The sequence below is a fragment of the Mustela nigripes genome, chromosome 3, assembly GCF_022355385.1.
Source record: "Mustela nigripes isolate SB6536 chromosome 3, MUSNIG.SB6536, whole genome shotgun sequence".
Classification (NCBI taxonomy): domain Eukaryota; kingdom Metazoa; phylum Chordata; class Mammalia; order Carnivora; family Mustelidae; genus Mustela; species Mustela nigripes.
The window spans coordinates 96317229-96325955 of record NC_081559.1 but is presented as its reverse complement, the minus strand read 5'-3'; the positions used below and the strand labels follow the sequence as shown (position 1 = coordinate 96325955).

The 8727-nt window shown below is 40.3% G+C and overlaps 1 protein-coding gene across 3 annotated transcripts in view; it reads right to left on the bottom strand.

The window, feature by feature from the left end:
- The window catches only part of NCKAP5 (NCK associated protein 5), a 949833-nt gene that overhangs the window by 734562 nt on the left and 206544 nt on the right, over window positions 1-8727 (bottom strand). The gene's annotated exons all lie outside the window — the stretch shown is intronic.

Below are 8727 nucleotides of genomic sequence, written 5' to 3'. Positions count from 1 at the left end.
CTGGCAACCTAAGACAGAAGTCATGCCTACAAAAACAAAAGGGGGAAATGTTGGGTACAGCAAAGATGGCGCTGGCCTGCCTTCTCTTCCAGCTAGAAAAGGCGCCACCATGGCAGTATTGGTGCCTACGTGGCGGTTTCGGTTCCGCATATCTCTGATATTTCCTCCTCTCGCCCAACACACCCTACCCAGTTACTGACTACATAACCAAACCCCATAGGCTCTCTCCCCGCTGACCTCATTTCCCATCCCCTACCCAATATAAGCTGCAACCCCGCTCAATAAAGTGAGATCCTGCTTCGACAGATCCCCCGAGCCTGGTGTCGTCCGTTGGTGCGTCCGGGTTCGCGACACTCGCCATCCCGCTCAGCCCCAGGAAGGGGCCTCCGGCTGGTCCGGTCACCTCCACCCCTCCGAGGGAACCCCAACACACTAGGATCCAATAAATATCCAAATCACGGAATCTATTGTTATGTCATTCCTTAGCCTTTGCTTCGGTGTCTGCAAATTAGGTTGAAAAGTGAATTTTCTTTAAGCGTCTACTGTTGTCCTTTGTCACAGCAAGAACTCATTAAACTTTGAAAAGGGAACAGGGCTGTTTGCAGCAAAACTGCAGGACTAATCCTATCACATTATCTATATCATGCAACAAACTAAGCATCATTATAGTTTCATAAGATACAATAAAAATTGCTCTTTAATTATTCATAGCCTGTTTCCAGTACATAGAATAATAAAAAAAAAAATACGCGAGAGAAACAGAAATGCTGTTATCCTAGACATTTAGGCAGGTCAACAGAAAACTCAGCTGAGCTGGAAAATGTCAGATGGCAGAGCTCCTAACAGCACTGATGGCTTGAGTGCCTTGAGAGCGCCACACCTCCTTCCCTCCGTGCTGTCAAATGTTCCCATTACCTATCTACGCTCTTAAGCCCCAGAGAAACACAACATTAAGGTTATTCATCTTGCACACTGACTGACTCAGCTTCAGACCCAAGTCTGTCAAGGAGCATGCTGAGGGCAAATCTTCAAACAATCAAACTGGCCTTCCCAAATATCCGGCCATGAACGTGGCATATTATTTTCATTAACATCTAACTCCCCTACCATACTCTAAGCTTCATGGGCTCGGGAGCAGATGGTATCATTCTGCTCATCACCGTAGTGTCAGGATCTGGAACAGTGCCTGGCACACAAAAGGCAATAAATATTTATGTTGACTAGATCCTAGAAGAAGAGTATCTCTACTTAATGCACCTACAAAATGGGCATAATTTCTGTAACCATTCTTCATTACTAGGCATTTAAGTATCTTCCTACATTATAGTATTTTAAACATTGTTGTGATGAATATCTTTATTTGTGGGGTTTCTTCATATTTTGGGTTCCCAAAAGGAGAATTGGTGGGTCAAAAAATCAGAACATTTTTATGGTTCTTGATATATAGTGCCAAATTATTTATGGAGGAATCATATCACAAGTGAAACATAGAAGAACAGATTTTACCACTGGCTCATGAAGACTGGCCATTAATTTTTTTTTTTTAATAGTAGGTAAGGGAAAACTGGAATGCTATCCAATATTCTACTATAATTTTGAATGTCATTAATTTGGCAAATTGAGTATTTTTCTTTATTTAAGTAATTGTATTTTCTCTTTTGTGCATTTGCCACGGAATGATGGGGTCAAGGCTGTTCCTCTATGTGTGGGAGTCTTTCTGATACTTAAAGACACTTTTGCACCATAACTTCTCTGACAATTTCATTCCTTTTGCTTCAAATACTCTTTCTCAAGAATACAATAGGACTTTAGAAAGCTGGAGTTTAGGTGATACTTCTACTGGGCAGGGATCTCATTACTATATGGCCTTATTCAATAGACCAGGAGTCCCTCGGGGTCCTCTCTTGGGTCCCTCATGATGGTCATCTAGATTATTTCCATGTGTGTTGATAAACACCATTAGAGGTTTTCACTCTGGAAGAATTAGGGAGTTATTTTACAGAGTCAGGCCAGTTTTATGGGCCAATATGTACTAGCCTAAGTAAGTCATAGTCAAGGACCAGCCTACACAAAGAAATCCTATACCTCTAAAAGTTTCAGTGGTAATATAATTGAAAGCTGTCACCAAATCCTGTTACCTATCTGGGTAGAAAAAGTACTCTACAAAACAGTGATAGCCCAGAAGGTAGAGAGCTGAATTAAGGTCAAACTTTGAGTGCATGACAGATTCAAGATAATAGCTGAGTGATAAAATAAAACTTTCCCAGAAACCCAAGTCTTAATAAAATTGTTCTGGAAATTTTGGGGCTACTGCTCTACTTACCTTCTTTGTGTTCCTGAGGACATTTGGTTTGGGTACTAGGCGCATTTATGAATGTGAAGGCAACTGGGAAAACTGGTAACGGGGACCGAAGTGGAATCTGGTTTGTGGAGCGTCGCAAAGGTCACTACTCGTGTATAAATATTTACCTAAGGCTTCTAAAACAAAGCAATCGGTCATCGTTCCAGACACCCATTGCTTAAACACTTGGAATGAAAGATTCCAAGAATACCTATAAAACTATTTTAGATTTCAGAGGTCAAAAATTCTCAAAGATAACCCAAGGTATGCACGGTAAAGCTAAATGTTTACCTCTTCCATTGTTTCTATTTGGCTGGACAATGCTTGATAAGAAGAGAAAGAGCATTTATGTTAAAAGCGCTCCTTTTTAAGAATAATTTATATAGAGAGAGCTAAATGTCAACCACAGATAAACTCTAACCACATTCTACAAATAATTTCAAAGGTGGTTCCTTTTTGTCTCCCACCAGAGATCACAGTTGAGCAAGGGAAAGGAAGTACAGTGGTGAAGAGCATAGACTGGAGACAGGCAGCCCCAGTACAATCCCAGTTCTGCCTTTCTTAACTGTATAACGGGGGATGTGCCATTTAATTCTATATTCCTCAGTTTCCTCATCTGCAAAATGAGGTTGATAATGACACTATCTCACAGCGTTGTTGTGAAGAGGAAGTAGGTTAAAAAGGTAAAAACCCTTCAAATCAATGACCAGCAGAGCCATATATTTTCCAATATGAGATTACGAATCTCTTAAGAGTAGAGTTTATATAACTGTGTTTTCTAATACATTACATTATTGCGGCACATAGTAGGTGATCAATAAACAATTGCTGAATGAACAGCTGACTATAAAGGATTTTCTATTAGAATTTCTTTAAAGGAAGATGTTTCCTTGTACCATCAAAGCATGACAATTCAGTACAGGACTGACAGACTGTTTTCAGAAACAATTCCAGAGCGCAGAGTACGTGTGCTTCTATGCATCAGCAAAGTGAATAATGAGAGAGCAATGAACAATATTAAATAAGAGACAAGTAAGGGTTTTAATGCAAATCCGAATGACTTTCTTTTAATGCAAGTATTATTTTCTTGGCATAGCCCCGGCCTGCCTTTCTACTCTTTACTGATAAGGCCGTGACTGTTACACCATCTGGAATAGGTCAAGGCCAAGTGGAGATTCTGAGCTCATCCCTAATTACTCCTTTATTCAAGTGGGGGTTAGAGAGTGGGTGGGAAAGTTTCAGGGAACGATTTTCAAATGACACAGATTCACTAATAAAATGCTCAGGAGCTGGTTTAGGCCTATTTAATCTCCAAGACATCTGAAATAACACAACATCTGTAATGACTTCTTATCCTGGAAAATCCCAGAGCGTTTTACATTTTTTTTTTAAATCCATGTATTCAGCAAGTCCTATCACTCATTACTGAAATGCAGTTCCTGTGTCTAGAGTAAGAGAGAGAAATGTTTTTAATAGGTACCGCAAGATAATGAGATGACTAGACACACAGCTCCCATAGCTGAAAACAAAGACAGACCAGCTTTACCAAGTTGGAAGAGGGCCAGCCTCTACAGCACTCACCATATTCTGGGTGTGGCATCACCAGCTTCCTCCTTGGACAGAAAAGGAGTAAGAGGCTGGGTAAGTATATGACTGAGGCAATGAGTGAATGATTAAATGAACAAATACAATAAAGTTAGAGAAGTTACAGGCCTCCAAAGAGTTTAGTAGAAAGAGTCAGGGACTTCCCCACTTATCAAATCAGCCAAAGAATGGATTCTATTTTAAACATGAGTATGTGGCTACAGTTATCATATCGGACAGTGAAGGCTACATGAGTCCCTTGGACATCCCCTTTGTTTTTCTGGCTACTTCATGGTGTCCTCTTCTCTCACCTGCTACTTACACATTGGGGTTTCTCTTTCATCCCCCACTTTGGTGATTACGCACCCTTTCTTTGGTTGTCCTTGCGACACCTGGTATCCTGCACCGCCGAAGTCTAACTTTTCATCCTCCCAGGTAAAATAGCTACTCTATGAATTAGTTATTTTGGTTTCAGGCCTTGCCACCTACCCAGGCCTCCAAGGAGGGAACCTTTCTTGACAGCTCATCTCTCTTCCAGCACCCTCCCAGACATGACTCTCGATTCTTGCTATATTTATGTTTACCTTCCAATTATTTTTGAAATCCACCCTCTGCACCCCAATTACCATTGTACACTCCAAACTGTCATCCACTCTTTCCTGTATTTCAACTGACATTCTTCCAGCTCAGGGATTCTTAGTGTTGGCTGCATATTAGACTCACAGGGAAAATTGAAAACATGACCAGGGCCTGGATCCACCCCCAAGGGATGTGGTTTACTCGAGATGAATTGGGGCCCAAGTAATGGTATTTTTTTTAAAGCTTCTCACATCACTTTGTGCAGTCAGACTTGAGAATAACTCATCCTGCTCATCTCTCTGTCTCTAGCTTTGTCTCCCCTACAGCCACACCCTGGAGAAGCACCAGGCTGCTCTTTCTAGAATGTTCATTTAGAAAATGAAACCCAAATTCCTGAACTTGCCCTAGTCTTCCTACTTAAGTCCTGACATTCTCAAACTCACAGAAGCAGAGAGTAGGATGGTGGCATCCAAGTACTGGTGGGCGTGCGGGGGGGTTGGGCTGGAAGATGGACAGAAATTTAGACATGTTGATATAAAGTTTAAGTTATGAAAAATGAATAATTTCTGGAGCTCTACCATATGCTTGGTGACTACAGGTAATAATAATGCATTGTATACTTGAATTTTTGCTAAAAGAGTAAATATTAAATGTTCTTATTGTACACATGCCCACAAATAACTACATGAAGCGATATTTAAATTAACTTGATTGTGGTAATCATTCACAACATATTTGTACATCAAAACACCATGTTATCTTAGCGAAATAAGTCAATCAGAGAAAGACAATTATCATATGATCTCCCTGATATGAGGAAGTTGAGAAGCAACATAGGGTAGGAAAAGAATAAATGAAACCAGATGGGATCAGGAGAGAGACAAACCATAAGAGACTCTTAATCTCACAAAACAAACTAAGGGGCGTGCCTGAGTGGCTCAGTGGGTTAAGCCTCTGCCTTTGGCTCCGATCATGATCTCAGGGTGCTGGGATTGAGCCCCGAATTGGGTTCTCTGCTAAGCAGAAAGCCTGCTTCCCCTTCCCCCTCTGCCTGCCTCTCTGCCTACTTGTGATCTCTCTCTCTCTCTCCCCATCAAATTAAAAACAAATAAACAAAAAACCTGAAAGTTGCCAGGGGGAGGCAGGTTGGGAAAGGGTGGAGGGTGGTTGGGTTATGGACAGACGTTGGGGAAGGTATGTGCTATGGTGAGTGCTGTGAAGTGTGTAAATCTGGCGATTCACAGACCTGTACCCCTGGGGCTATTAATATATTATATATTAATAAAAAATATAAAATTATTTTAAAAAAAGGAAAAGAAAACATCATGTTTTGATGTAGCACACCACGGTAGCATACCACAAATATATACATTTTTTTTTTTGTCAATCATGTCTCAATGAAGCTGGAAAAAAAGAAAACATCTGAGTAAAAAAAGAAACTCAACAAAACAAATCATCACATACCCACTCCTTAAAAATATGATTTTGGAGATTAAACATAGGTCTTCTCTCTCAGCTTCATATCACTTATCAAACTTGAGTGTGCTCTCTCGGGTTGCTGGAGAAGTTCCACATGCTAACACGTGGGTGAGGACAAAAGTATAGAGGATTCCTGGGGATGACCCCACCCCATGTCTGTTCTCACAAGAGCAGGTCTGCTTTTTGTGGCCGAAGACTTGGGCTCTGGGGTTAGTCTATTTGCATTTGAATCGCTTCTCGGCCTTTTGGCGAAGATCTAGTGTATCTGCATTTGAGCTCTGTGCTTCCCCTGAGAGGAGGCGTGACTTCCGTGACTTCCGCAAGTTAGGTAAACTCTCTCTTATAATGGAGGATGATGACATGCCTACCTCATGCAGTCGTTTGTTGACTCACATAAGGAAAACCAAGCAAGGAGTTTACCTGGTGCCTGTCACAGAGAAAGCACTGAATGAATAGGAGCCCCATACTACTTTATGTCTTTTCCTTGCTGAAGTTAACAATAATATTCATTTGAAGAAGGGAATTTGCCTGCATTTTAAAATACTTGGTGAGGAGCACCTGGGTGGCTCAGTCGTTAAGCGTCTGCCTGGGCCCAGTTCATGATCCCTGGATGCTGGGATCGAGCCCCGCATCAGGCTCCCTGCTCCCCTGGAAAGTCTGCTTCTCCCTCTCCATTCCCCCTGCTTGTGTTCCCTCTCTCTCTCTCTTAAATAAATAAATAAAATCTTAAAAAAAAAAAACTTGGTGAAAGCACTGTTCTAGAATGTTGTGACTGTGGAGAGTCCAACTTAGTTCTCCCTTGGGATCTCTGTAATTTGAGTTGCTAATGGATCCAGTGTTATTTCTTTATTCTGCAATTCAGAGCCTGAAGTCCATGCCTCTCTCCTGTTCACTAGAACCCTTCAGTGGAAAAGAAAACACCAACCTAGGACTCACATTTCAATGTGAGCCACAGGTGTTGGTGGGTGCCAGCTTCTGGCAGCATGGCATGAAAAGAAATGAATGCTCTTGCCAATGTTGAGAATATGGCTACAGTATGCCTATTACAAATATTTACCTTTTTAGCTGGAATACCAGGGGACACTAGGGTTTCTGTTTGAACAGTGCTTTGAGGCAGAACTCATTGAAAATACATAGAAAGCTTTGCATAAATAAACTCTTTTATGATTATACTTGTAACACATCATACCATCAGACTGTAAAATAAAGCTTGGGGGGACAAAATAATTCCAGTTATTTACATATAACTGTAATTCCCAATACAGATTTGCAGATAACTTTGGATAAAATATTATAGATCTTTTATTCCTGGCAAAATGGGCCTATCAACTAGGGTTACAAAAGCAGTATAATTTGGGGTTACAGTCTAGGGGCTGTAGTCCATGCCTTTGGAGTCAAATAAATAAAGGTTTGAGAAAAGTAAGGCACTTAGAACATCTAGACCCTAAAATAGATTCTGTAAATGTTAACTCTGAAAATAAGAGTAAAAATATTATTCTCTAGAGGTATTTGACCTAATTTAACCAATCAAGTAATTAGGTTGTATTTTATTCTATCACATTTTGTTTTTTACTACTGCTACTAATTTGTAATTTTAGATCAACCTCAAAATACTCACACAAACTTAAAACCTGGTTTCAATAATTTCAATTTTCTCTGAAGAGCAAGTAGATCAACACTGAGCTATGGGAATGAGATTGAGGTGTCTGCACTTTCATGACCAGAAGGCACGATAACTTGTCCTAAAATTGTTTGATCTTGTTACCATTTCTGCTGAATACTTTGAGTCACGGCAGAGTACAGAATGCCTTTTATTCCAAAGCTTCCAAAAGAGAGATTGCATCGGCAGAAATTCAGGGCAAGCTGCTAAAAGGCTGGATTACTCTCGATCCTGGGATATAACACTAAATATTTGACAGGAATCCAAATTTTCCTAAAACCTTCCACTAAGAAGATAAACTTTCATAATTTTAACTGTGAAAGGGGATGACTTGATCTATTGAAATGGAAAAGGTGACTCTAATTGAATTTCCTTCTTCGGTTTCTTATGAAAGATGAGTCCAGATTGAATCATATTCAATTAATGATTGTACTTGGGATATATTGCTCTTTTCAGGGGCTGAAAATAAGATTAACAAAGCTAGAAAAAGATGGGGCAGTGGTGCCAAATACAAAACTTAAAGGGATAAGCATATGTAGAAGTAAAGACCTATTTTGATTCTGGAGCAGGCCACTGTTCTTGACCAATTCAAGGACTGAGTGGAAAGCTATGTGGTACTGAGCATCACTTGTGCAGAAAATAAAAGTACAAATGCTATAAACAATAACCTAGTCATAACAATAACCTGCCTCTTCTGCCTATTAACCAAAAACACTATGATTTTGTCATTGTTGACTCAGTACACACCTGTCAAGAGCTCACTGCAGCCTACCTCCCCCGTTCCCAGGCACCACAACTGTTAAGACTGACAAGGAAACTAACAGAATTAGGCCAAATATTTCAAAAGTGGGACTGTCCAAGAACACAGTTCCTATAATTATAATCTCTCTAAAACTCTTCTAAAGCATTTCTGGGGATATTTTTATTCTATGTCTTAAACACTGGCATTTTACCACAGCAGAACTTGTCATTTTTTGCTAATTATCTCATATCTCTCTTCGTGTATTGCTTACAGATTGATGGTATAAGTGCTTCCAGGATGAACTGACCAGCTCCTCTATTCTTCAAGGTCTACGCAGTACGA